Source organism: Coffea arabica, chromosome 8e (assembly GCF_036785885.1).
Source record: "Coffea arabica cultivar ET-39 chromosome 8e, Coffea Arabica ET-39 HiFi, whole genome shotgun sequence".
Classification (NCBI taxonomy): domain Eukaryota; kingdom Viridiplantae; phylum Streptophyta; class Magnoliopsida; order Gentianales; family Rubiaceae; genus Coffea; species Coffea arabica.
Genome location: NC_092324.1, coordinates 6,525,917 through 6,536,775, shown reverse-complemented (window position 1 = coordinate 6,536,775; position 10,859 = coordinate 6,525,917). Strand labels below are relative to the sequence as shown.

Genomic DNA, 10,859 nt, shown 5'->3' with positions numbered 1-10,859 from the left:
TCATTGGAAACGATAATTTAAACATTTGCTCAATGAAAAGCCAGAGTTGTCTTTGACATGTTATTGGTGCAATAAAAAGGAATATTGTCTCAAGAGAGGGATGATGTAATCTCAAAAACATCAAGAAGGGCTTTAGCACCCTAAATAAGGTGTTTTTGAGTCAGTTTCAAATATTTTTTTTTGCCGAAACATTAGGTGATTTTATAGATAATAAACCTATACAGATTCAAGTAAAAACTTGAAAGAACTTTACAACCAGTGTACCCTAACACTGAGGAATCCAAAATTCCTGATCTTCTATGAATTCTAGCGCTTGCACGCTAGAATGTTGAGTTGTATCCATATGTTATATGAAAATTTATATGAAAATGACTTGATCTGCAGTAGGCTCAGATTTTAACTGGATTTGGGTTTAAATAAAAAATAAAAAATGGGTTTGAGCTTGTTGTGTTAAATTGCCAACGAAATCAGACTTGTGTACAGGTTTACTCAACATCTATAAACAATATGGAAATATGCGAATGTGACATATCAAATAACTGATGCTTACACGAATTAAAGATGAAATGCATGAGCAACAAGTGGGATTTTTTTTTGGGGAAAGGGGCAAGGTAGAACTTGAAAATCGAATAAGGGATTTCATGAAAACTTTGCTAATGTACCTTTTTGGAATAGATCTTGGGGAAATCTGACATAAAGTCTTGGCTATTAATCAAATATGGTTCGCTCAAGATCGGTCTTCCTTAGATTGTAACGAATTAAAACTGTTTTTGCTTGTTAAAGCTCAAGTTGCTTTTTTGCATTTACTAGTTTTTTTGGGCCTCATCACCCTTTGTACGAGCATGCCCAGGTTCTATTTTTAATAGAATCAAAGAGAAAACATGTAATATTAGCAACATATATTGGTTTGTTTGGATTGCGATTTATTTGCCAAAATATATTTGCTTACATTATCATTACAATTTTCAACACACCTTTTTATCTCACATACATCACATCACAAAAAGTGCTACAGTAAAAATATCTCTAATAATTCACAATCCAAACAAACCGATTGATTATAAACTCTCTTTATCCATAGTACATCGAGCTATTTGAAATCGAAATCACTAACTAGTAAGCACATGATCGGTTACTTCAAGAATCAGCTGTTCAAAGTTCAAGGTTCCAGTGCTAATCAAATTCTAGTACTGAACAAGTTTCCCCTGTTCTCTGCTGCCTCAAATTGCACTCCAAGTCACAAAAAAAAGTGTTGACCTGAGTTTAAATTGCAAAAAAGGTTATTAGATTATTCAAGATACAGTCGTTAACTTGCACAAATTTTTGAATACAAATTTTATGTTCAACTATCTGGCAAAAAAGGGAAAGAAAAAAAAACAGCATCTTAATTGTGATTCAATCAACTGACAACCCTTCGGTATTTCAAACCAAAACTATGCAAATCCACAATTTTAAAACAAGAAACTCTAACTTGGGCACTTGAGACACAAAATGTTCAAGTCATTGGTTCGGTAGTTCCAATGTTTCCACGCATACTCTTTACTGCGTCATTCTTTTCAAATGGCCTATTGTTTGCTGTTGTATTCCACTTGAGAAGTATGTAATACTACAATCTTGTTTGCTGTTGTAATTTGCACAAGATACTCACCATTTGAAAAAGATCCACATTCTTTTTGGCCTATTTTAAGCAAAACAATTATGCACAAAATTCATGGCAAAACTAACAATATTTTGTATGATGTCAAACAGCCAAGACTCAAATTCCACCCCCCCTCCCCCCCAATTAAATTTCATTAACTTTCATTCTTGGCTATAGAAAGTATTGAAAAAGACTTATTAGTGGAAAAGACATGGATTCAATTCCAATGCTTACAACTACTGTTTTTGATTTACTATGGCCTTGTTTGACAAGCAAGTTTTTGGCCAAGTTTGTCTGCTATAAGTTTTTTAATAGTTTTAGCTACAGTAACTTCAAAAAAACTTTTCAAAGTTTTTAAACTATACACTTTAAAATATCTAAAAATTTATATATTTTAAAAAAAATTTCTGCAACTTCTACAGTAAATTACAGTAAAATTTTAGAAAAGTTTTAGACAAACACTCAAAAAACTCATTTATCAAACGGGGCCTGTATTTACCGTGAGGATTTTTGTCCAACATCTTACGTTGGCATTCATTGCTTTTAATCAATCCTTCAAATTTTCATTTAAAATGTCATATTCTTGGAACTTGTGTTTGGGATAAATATATGATGATACCATATATTATACAGCTAAAATCATTATTTCATCCAAAATGGTGCCAACTTGAAGAGTATTGTCCTCTCGACATCTTAATTCTTAACACAAAATACTGCACATCAATATAACTTTTCACCATAAGAAAGAAATTATCAATTGATGGAAGTTTCATGCCTAAGATAACTCTATATGACATATCTAAGATAATCCAAAATCCAGATGATAGTTATATGCATGTGAAGTATAAAGCCATAGGTTGATAATATCAGTTTCGAAACTGAAAACCAAATAAGCTTTAGCATTAAAAAAATTTCAGATTTCAGAAACATATCGCAATAAATTACACAATTTGGCAAATTTAATTACCAATTTTGAAGGTCAAGTAAGAATCACTGAATCACCAAAGGCAGCTTGAAGCACATGCACTTTGAGATTTTTCAAACCCTGCATAGATCATACCAAAATACTTTAGCGCATAAATTGGTCAGAACACAAATCATGGGATTAGACATTCAATCAATTACATACAGGTACATGGGATTAAAGATTCATCTAATCACACACAGGTAAAGCTTCAGCATGTGTTTAGATGGTCATTTTTAGGCACTTATTCTTAAAGCTGCATAATTCCATAGGCAATTCATATCTCTGGCAAAACTGCCTTCGTAGACAAGATGTACTTTTCCAAACCCCAAACTCACAAAAGATGGTAGCCAGGAAGAGAAAGGGATCGAGCAGTATTGAACAGTGGCAAATGATTTTAACCACCAAGAACATGAGATGGTAGAGGAGGAAGAAGGCAAGGAGTGGGTGTATACGAAGCACTTGTGAAGGAAGAGGCAGCTCCTACGCTTATGCGCAAGCGAAGGGTGCCAAGTGTCAAATAATCAACTAACGCCTACTGGGAAAGATGTCCAAATGCTTAAAATTTGCTGGGGCTTGCACCAATATACCTACCGGCTAGAACCTAAGAACAATCAAGCGAAAGTATGCTTAATATTCAAAACAAACAGCTAACATGCACAGTAATTAGTAGACCAAAATCTTCGATCTTACAACCAAGAAGCTACAAGAATAATAATAATATATATATATATAAGTACTCTTAAACAACTACATCAGCGAAATTCATATTCAGCAGAAGATAATTGTAACAAAAACAAAGAGCGATAGTAGCAAACAAGGAATCAAAATTCAGCGTTCAAAATGAAGATTAGATATACAAAAATAGCTCATCAATAGTAAACAGTGAAACCTCTCTAAAACCTTTTGTTTTATGCTGGACCATCCACCGATTGGTTTAACAGAGAAAGCCCATCTATCCCCTCCCTGCGTACCTTGCAAATAAACGGGCATAAATGGAAAAGACAGAAATTCAGGTAGCCTTAGGTCCACCACAAAAGAGAAAGGTGGCGGAGCCGCATGCAAGCAAGTGGAGTCAATTTTGGAAAATTAGTTTCTAGGTTTAGGTAATTTAGAAAATTTTAAAGTTGCATTTTATTTGACCTAACTAAATTTTATTAAATTCTCTTTTCTATATACATCGACCCCAAACAATTGAAATTTCATTATTCTTATTATCACAATAATTTTGAATTTATTTCAAGTTATTTATGGAAGTTAGTTCAAGAATAAATTTATTCAAAGTTTCGAAAAACAAGGGGTTAACTTTTTTGAGTGGAGTGAGAAAACCAATACTTCGAACTTCAAAGTTTCCACAAACAAAAATTTTTCAAGTGGATGATAAATTTTTTATTTATAATAAGAAATTAAGTAATTACAATTTTTATTTATAATACAGTAAAGATGAATTTCTTAAAAGAAATTCGTAGAAGGTTAAGATTCGTAAATTATTTTTAAAAAAATCAAGAGGTTCATTTAGTTACATTAAAAAAGATATATTTAACAAAATTGATAATGAATTGATTTTGTAGCGTTTTAAAAAAAAATGAGTGCCGGCATAGTACAATTTTAACTTGTATGTAGGGTTAATAGTTTTATTTTTTGTAAATAAATAAGTTTTATTGTACTAAAATTTGACCCCACTTAATGTGGGGTCTTGGCTTCGCCCCTCAGAGAAAGCCTGCCGTGGCTAATAAAATGCTCTAGAGTAGGAGTGACAGTGGAGGAAAAGATTAGGTTAAGAGTTAGAGAATGGTGGGTTGGGGGCCAAATTGTGCTGGAGCGGGGCAGGAACGGCAACCGTTCCTAAAAGTTCATGGCCAAGATTTGGCCAAAAAAAGTGTAAGGTCTAAATTTTATCTTGTTCCTCGTTTTTCATACCATGTGTAGGGCCCATCAAATTTTGTTATATAGCTATACATTGTTGAAAGTGAGTTCTACCATGTGCAAACAAAGTTACGCCGTGTGCATTTTGCACAAAACCGTCCCGAATGGTTTTCCTGGTAACCGTTCTGGCCCCTTGTCCGACAGTGCACCGAAAGGTAGGGTGGGGGCCAAATTGTGTTGAAGCAGGGCAAGGGACATGGGGCCTGAACAGTCATTAGAAAAACTATTCTGATTGGTTTTGTGTAAAATGCACAAGATTTAACTTTGTATGCACATAGTGTAACTCACTTTCAATATTGTGTAATTATAGAACAAAATTTTATAGGTTCCACATATAGTGTAAAAAACGATGTACATGATGCAATCTGAACCTTATATTTTTTTAGTCAAATCTTGGCCATCAACCTTTCAGAACGATTACTTCCTACAACCGTTCCTGCCCCTCTTCCCAGGGCAGTGGACCAAAAGTGGAGAAGGAAAGAGATAGAGAGGAAAAAGGGAAAGGGAGAGAGGAGGATGATGTCGCAACTCACAAGGTGATTTTGTGGTCCAAGTAATCAGTGGAGAGGTGAGGGGTGGAGAAAGAAGAGAGAAAGAAAGAGGCAAAGTGAGCTTTGCTCACTGGTCACCAAAAAGGGATTAAATCCCTATTTGAATTATAGGTCGGAGGTTCGGAACTCATCTCTAGTAAAAAGAATTTCAAAGGAGGTGTCAGAACACATTTTTGATCTAATTAAATCTGTATACTTATTAATTCCTTATACAACTTCTTTAAACTCCCCCTCCTTGTACAATAGGATAGATTAAATTTTAGAGTGCTTCTTTTCTGGTTAGTGAATGTTATCGTCGTGCCTCTTTAGACTCCCCTTCTCTGTAGAATAAGATATATTAGAATAGATTAAATTTTAAATTTTTTTTTGGTTGGTGAATGTTATCATTGCATCTCTTTAGATTCCCTTTTTTCTAAAATAGGATAGATTATGTCATAAAAGTATTATCGTTGCGATTAAAAAAAAAAAAAAAAAAGAAAGTAGACTGCTTCTTTTTGGATTGGTATCCACCGGAGGATTGATTGCCTACTTGTCACATATCTGCCCAAAAACCATTCAGCAAACAAATGCCGCCAGACCAAACTCCTAATAAAAAGCCACGAAAATTCCTCAAAATTACCATAAAACCGACCCCACCCCTAACCAAACGCCCCTCAAATTGATCAATATTACAGCAATAACCGATCCAGTGAGAATTGCAACAGTAGCCGAACTTGGTACTTTCATATCCCCCAAGACATGCTCAAGTGGCTACTTCAAGAGAGATTAAAAGGGGGGAAAAAAACTAAAACTATTATTGCTAAAGACTGCATCAACTTTTTAGAGGCTAGGAAAATTTTGCCAGAGTTCTTATAAAGTTTCCACAAACTTTCCTGTTGCATTATACCTCAACTCAAAAGATTGATCTTGTACATAGCGCGGTTGAACAATATCACTTAAATTATTTCTTGACTTTGGGTTTATTCTTTTCATGCAATCCATTGAAAAGATATATGTATAGTTTATGCCTTACAAAGCTCACATGTTTACTTAATGAAAGCGACAAATTTTGCAGCATGGACCTCAGTATGATTTCATTTTTCTTCCTGTCTTTGACTCTTTTTTACCTCACTTGACATGTGAGGCACAATCAAAATCAGTATTGTAGGTAATCTTAATCTACTTGTCTTACAAGAAAGGCTTCAAATAGCTCTTATCCCTCTTTGTTTGTTGCATTTTTTGGTTAACTACTTTTCTTGTAAGAGAGGCGTTGCTTAAGATTGATTTGCTTCACTTTAAATCCTAAAACTTGCCTAGTTTTGAGGTGAGAATTGTTTAACTTGTTTCTTGTTTTATTTCTCAGCTTCATAATCATGTACTTCTTTCCTTGAATTAAGTCACCATCTGCATTTATCAGATTACATCTTTAGCTGAAGTTATACAAGCAACATAACTATTGAGAACTAGCACCACCAAACCATAACCAAGTTGTTCAGCTGAATAAGCAACTCAGATCAACCCTTCTATCTAAAGACATAAATGTCACTTTCCACTAACTACCTCACATACTCAACTTAAATTTTCCTACAACACGCATGGATCTTAAGAGATCTTGCCTCCAAAGCAACTGCCAATTGCTTCCTTCTGCTCCATATCAAGAATTGCAAATTGTGCTATCTATATCCCAAGGAAATTTTCTAAGCATACAAGGGTTATCAAGACTTCGTGACTTTTCTTCTAATACCATCACTAATCATTGTATCACAACTAGATGGCCACAGGGCCATCGCCATTGATCCCATTTCTCCTAGTGGGAACTCTTGGAATCCTCCTCCATGGTCGCAGTCTGATGGATGATATTTCACTAGCCTCAGATGCTGAAAACTCGGCCTTCACTGTGCTATTGGTCGTCCCCGTTGCAGTTCTTCTTCTGGTTTATCAAATCACACAATCATTAGTGCTACCTCTTGCAATTGTTCTGATCATTTACGCAGTAACAAAGATGTTTCTTGGCCCTCTTGTTCTCATACTGGTCATATATTTTTCTAGTATTTATCTACCTTCTTTTGAATTATTTCGAGGAAGTGGTCAAGTATACCATGAAAGAGATAGAGATGAATATGGATGGGGAAGTATACTTCTTTTTGCTGCTTTTCTTTCCCTTCATGGAATGTTTTCTGAAGGATTTAGCCAATGGGGCCTTGTACTAGTGGCTGTGTTGCTCTTTCTCCTGTATAACTTGGTTCATCACATTGATTAATACCTCATTAGAAACTTTATGATTGGTACTTCAATAAAATGTAATTTTTTACTCCTTTCTCATAGCTTTGGATGAAGAAGATTTTGACAGCACCACCTTTCACGTATGTTTAGTAACTAAACAAATTCAGCAGGATTTCTTCACTAAACACTTTTCATGAAAATATGCCTCACACCGTTTATTTTTTTCGGGTTCTTTAATTTCTTGTTCTTTCCTTGAATCGCTATAAAGAACTCGAAGTTAGAAATAAATTTGGTAAATATGGCTTGGCTTTGAGGGGGAAAAAAAGGCAATGTGAAAATTGAGAAGAAAGATTTGTGCTGGAGCATGATAAATTGATGACTAATATCAACTCTACAATTTCATTACAGGTGCTTAATAAACTTTCCCGGCAGAAAAATAAGTGTCAAAAAGGTTGAGACTCGAGAACTCAATGTGCTATTCTGTGAATTTCATTTTCTAATGTTTTCGAGTTGCTCCTCAGCAACTCTTTTTTTTTTTTTTCTTGGTTGACTAGAAATGTATTGTACCAGAAAAAAGTACTGATTATAAATTCTTTCCAGCTCGATGCCTCTATCTTAATTACATGGTAAATAGGAGAACCAAAAGTATTCATAGCACATGTATAACCTCTTAATTTGTTCAACAAAATCTTACACTGCCATTAAATGAAAGACTACTGCAAAGGAAATATACGTTTAAGAAATCAAAGTACTCAAATAATTGAAGAAAAGATCAAAAGAAAGCAAATTTAATTTTTAGGAAGTGATAAGTGATTTATTAATTATAAGATTTTTATCTAGTCTAATTTTGTTGGCTTGTGTTTGCATCTAGGGATCCTAAACGTTGTTTCCGTTTAAGCAAAATGATTGAAATTATTTGGTGCTACCTAAAGTGTTTTGTATAAATATATCCAGTCTTAGAGCAGTGGACGTTATATTTATACTCGCTACTCTACTCTCTGGGCTTCAGCAAGGCATCTCTGCTCAATTCTTGGACTAGAGCTGTTGAGAGCTTCAAAAAAAAAAAAATTTCTAGTAAGGGAAAAATGAAATTTAAAAAGTGAAGAAGAGGAAAGAAGGAATTTGAACTCAAACCTCTAAAAGTTTTGAGGTCTCAATATTAGCCAATAGACCAAGACCTCTTTGGCAAATCAAAACTCATTAATTTGAATATATCTTAAGATGAATTTTTTCCCTAGTTTACAAATCTTAATCAAAGTTCTGCCCTCTAACATTTCCCAATCTTTCTTCGTTTCCTTTTGAACTAGTTTTGAAAAATCCATAATATGAATTTACCTTTTCACCCCTATTTCCTAAGTTTACCTTTTTTAGCTTTTTAAACTATCTGTAATATTTTACTTCAGCTGCTGTTAATGCGTAAGCAATTATGACAAAATTGTCCTTGACAATCAACTCAAACGTTTCCATGTATTCTTCTTACACTCTCTTATTCCTTTCCTATTTTTCCATGATATTAACTACAGTCATTCCCTTACCTATTTGAATAAAATTCACAACAAAATCAGATTTTGCATTAGAAAAATTGAACAAGATTTTTTTTTTGAGAAAAAAGTATCAAAGCACATGAATATGAAACTAGAGAAGAAGGGGACAAAAGAAAAAGGAAAGGAGTAAGATAAATACTGGCGGAATAGCGAGAATCAATTTTTGTTGTCAAGCATCCACACTTTTTTCCTTTTAATTTTTTTCTAGTCGGGGAAATGTGAGATTTAAGTGCTAGAAGGAGGAAAAGGGAATTTGAATCTAAGTTCTCTATTTTAGCTGTTACCCCAAGGCTTGCTCAGCCCTTAAGGATCCAAACTTAAATTTGGTTTTGGTATTCATTCTCTCAACCTTCACTTATCGTTCTGAAAAAAAAAATTCATTCTCTCAACCTAATAAACATGGTTTTTCTGTACAGATTTGGGACCTAGCTGATCTAGGTTTGGATGTTAGAGTAGTTAATGCTTCATGTCTTAAAGACAAAATGCAGGTGATATTGCGAAGAGGCGAAGAGAAGGAGAAAGAACTCTTTGTTATCATCATGTGGATGATCTGATATGCAAGAAATAGCATAATATTTGAAGGAAAGATACTGAAACCCTACATGATAGTTGAATAGGCAAAATCATATTTACTGGAGTTTATCCAAGGCCAAGAAACTAGTAAGATGACTAGCACAAATGAATTCACCAGATGGTAGCATCCACTAGAGTAAGGTTTTTGAAAGGTTAATGTAAATGCAACATAGACTTTAAAGGAAGCAGGAATTGGTGTTCTTGTTAGAGATAGTGAAGGACAACTTATGGCAGCCTTTGCGGAAAGAATTGGTAAAGCTACATCTCCAGAATTTGGTGAGATTGTAGCTATCATCAAAGGTTTGGAATGGGCAAAAGAAGTGGGAATTGAGACTTTAATTCTTGAAAGTGATGCTATTAATGTTGTTTAGAAAATGAATTCGAATGAAGTGGATTTTTTTTTATTTTGACAATCTGTTAGACAAGACCGAATGCTCGTAAAATGTTTCAAGGACGTAAAATCTTCCATGTACGTAGAACTAGAAATTTGCCAACCCATATTTTAGCATAACTTCTCTTGGTTTGGAATGTAGAACTATCGGGTAGGATGACATCCCGTTTCATTAATCAAAGTTGTAATTTATTATTTTTGAACGAATGAAAACTTTGTTTTACTCTCAAAAAAGAAAAAAAAATCTTTGGCTGACGTGGCCTTTTCATAGTGCTTTAATGAATGCCCACCACTAAGATGAGTTTGAATGACCAAAAGAGAACATGTTAGTTTTTTCTCATTAATCCAATGTTTTGAAATTCGAATCAGTGATTGAACTGATAAAGTGGTCAGGTCAAAATTTAACCGGTTTAACCCCAGTTCATTGATTGATTTATTTATTTATTATTTTTAAAAATAAGAAAATAGCAAATAAGCAGAAACGTGTAAAATCAACACAAAAATCCCAAATTTTGTAATATCTTCTGTAGAAGATTTATTGATCTAGTACCTTCTAATTCATTTATGAACAAATAAAATAAAAGAAAAAGTATTTCATAAAAAATAAAGAAACAACAAAATTATGAACAAATCTCTCTAATATCTTAAAATAGACAAAGTCGAGTTTAACTTTCCCAACTCAAAAACAAATCTGATAGGATTTGTGAAATTAACTCCAAAAGAAAGGTAGAAAAATCATGAATATGAAAACCAAAGATAGAAGAAGAAAGGGAAAACAAGTGTGCTTCTTTATCTACCAAGTTCAATTTCATTATCACTTTCACCATCAATAATGTAAAAGAAAAGATAGAAAAGAAGAGAAAAAAGAAAATAAAATAAAAGAGGAGATGAGTGAAACTTGTAGAGCGTTTCCGGAGATAAAGATTCTTGAAGGAAGAGGATTTCTTTAGTTTTAAGTTGGAGTAGTTATTTTGTTTTTAAGTTGGGCCACCTAAAGTTTTTTTTTTTTTTCTCAATTTGAGAAAAAAATGACTGATCAATAATTGTAGTAGCAGACAATTAATTGTAG

The 10,859-nt window shown here is 33.6% G+C and overlaps 1 long non-coding RNA gene across 1 annotated transcript; it reads right to left on the bottom strand.

Annotated features, from left to right (window-relative positions):
* Positions 1–936: 936 nt before the first annotated feature.
* LOC140012596 (uncharacterized) lies at positions 937–3,691 on the bottom strand. Its single transcript, XR_011819774.1, has 3 exons — positions 3,507–3,691; positions 2,607–2,684; positions 937–1,257 (listed from the first exon to the last, which is right to left on the bottom strand). It is a non-coding gene; the product is annotated as an uncharacterized lncRNA (long non-coding RNA).
* Positions 3,692–10,859: the final 7,168 nt, after the last annotated feature.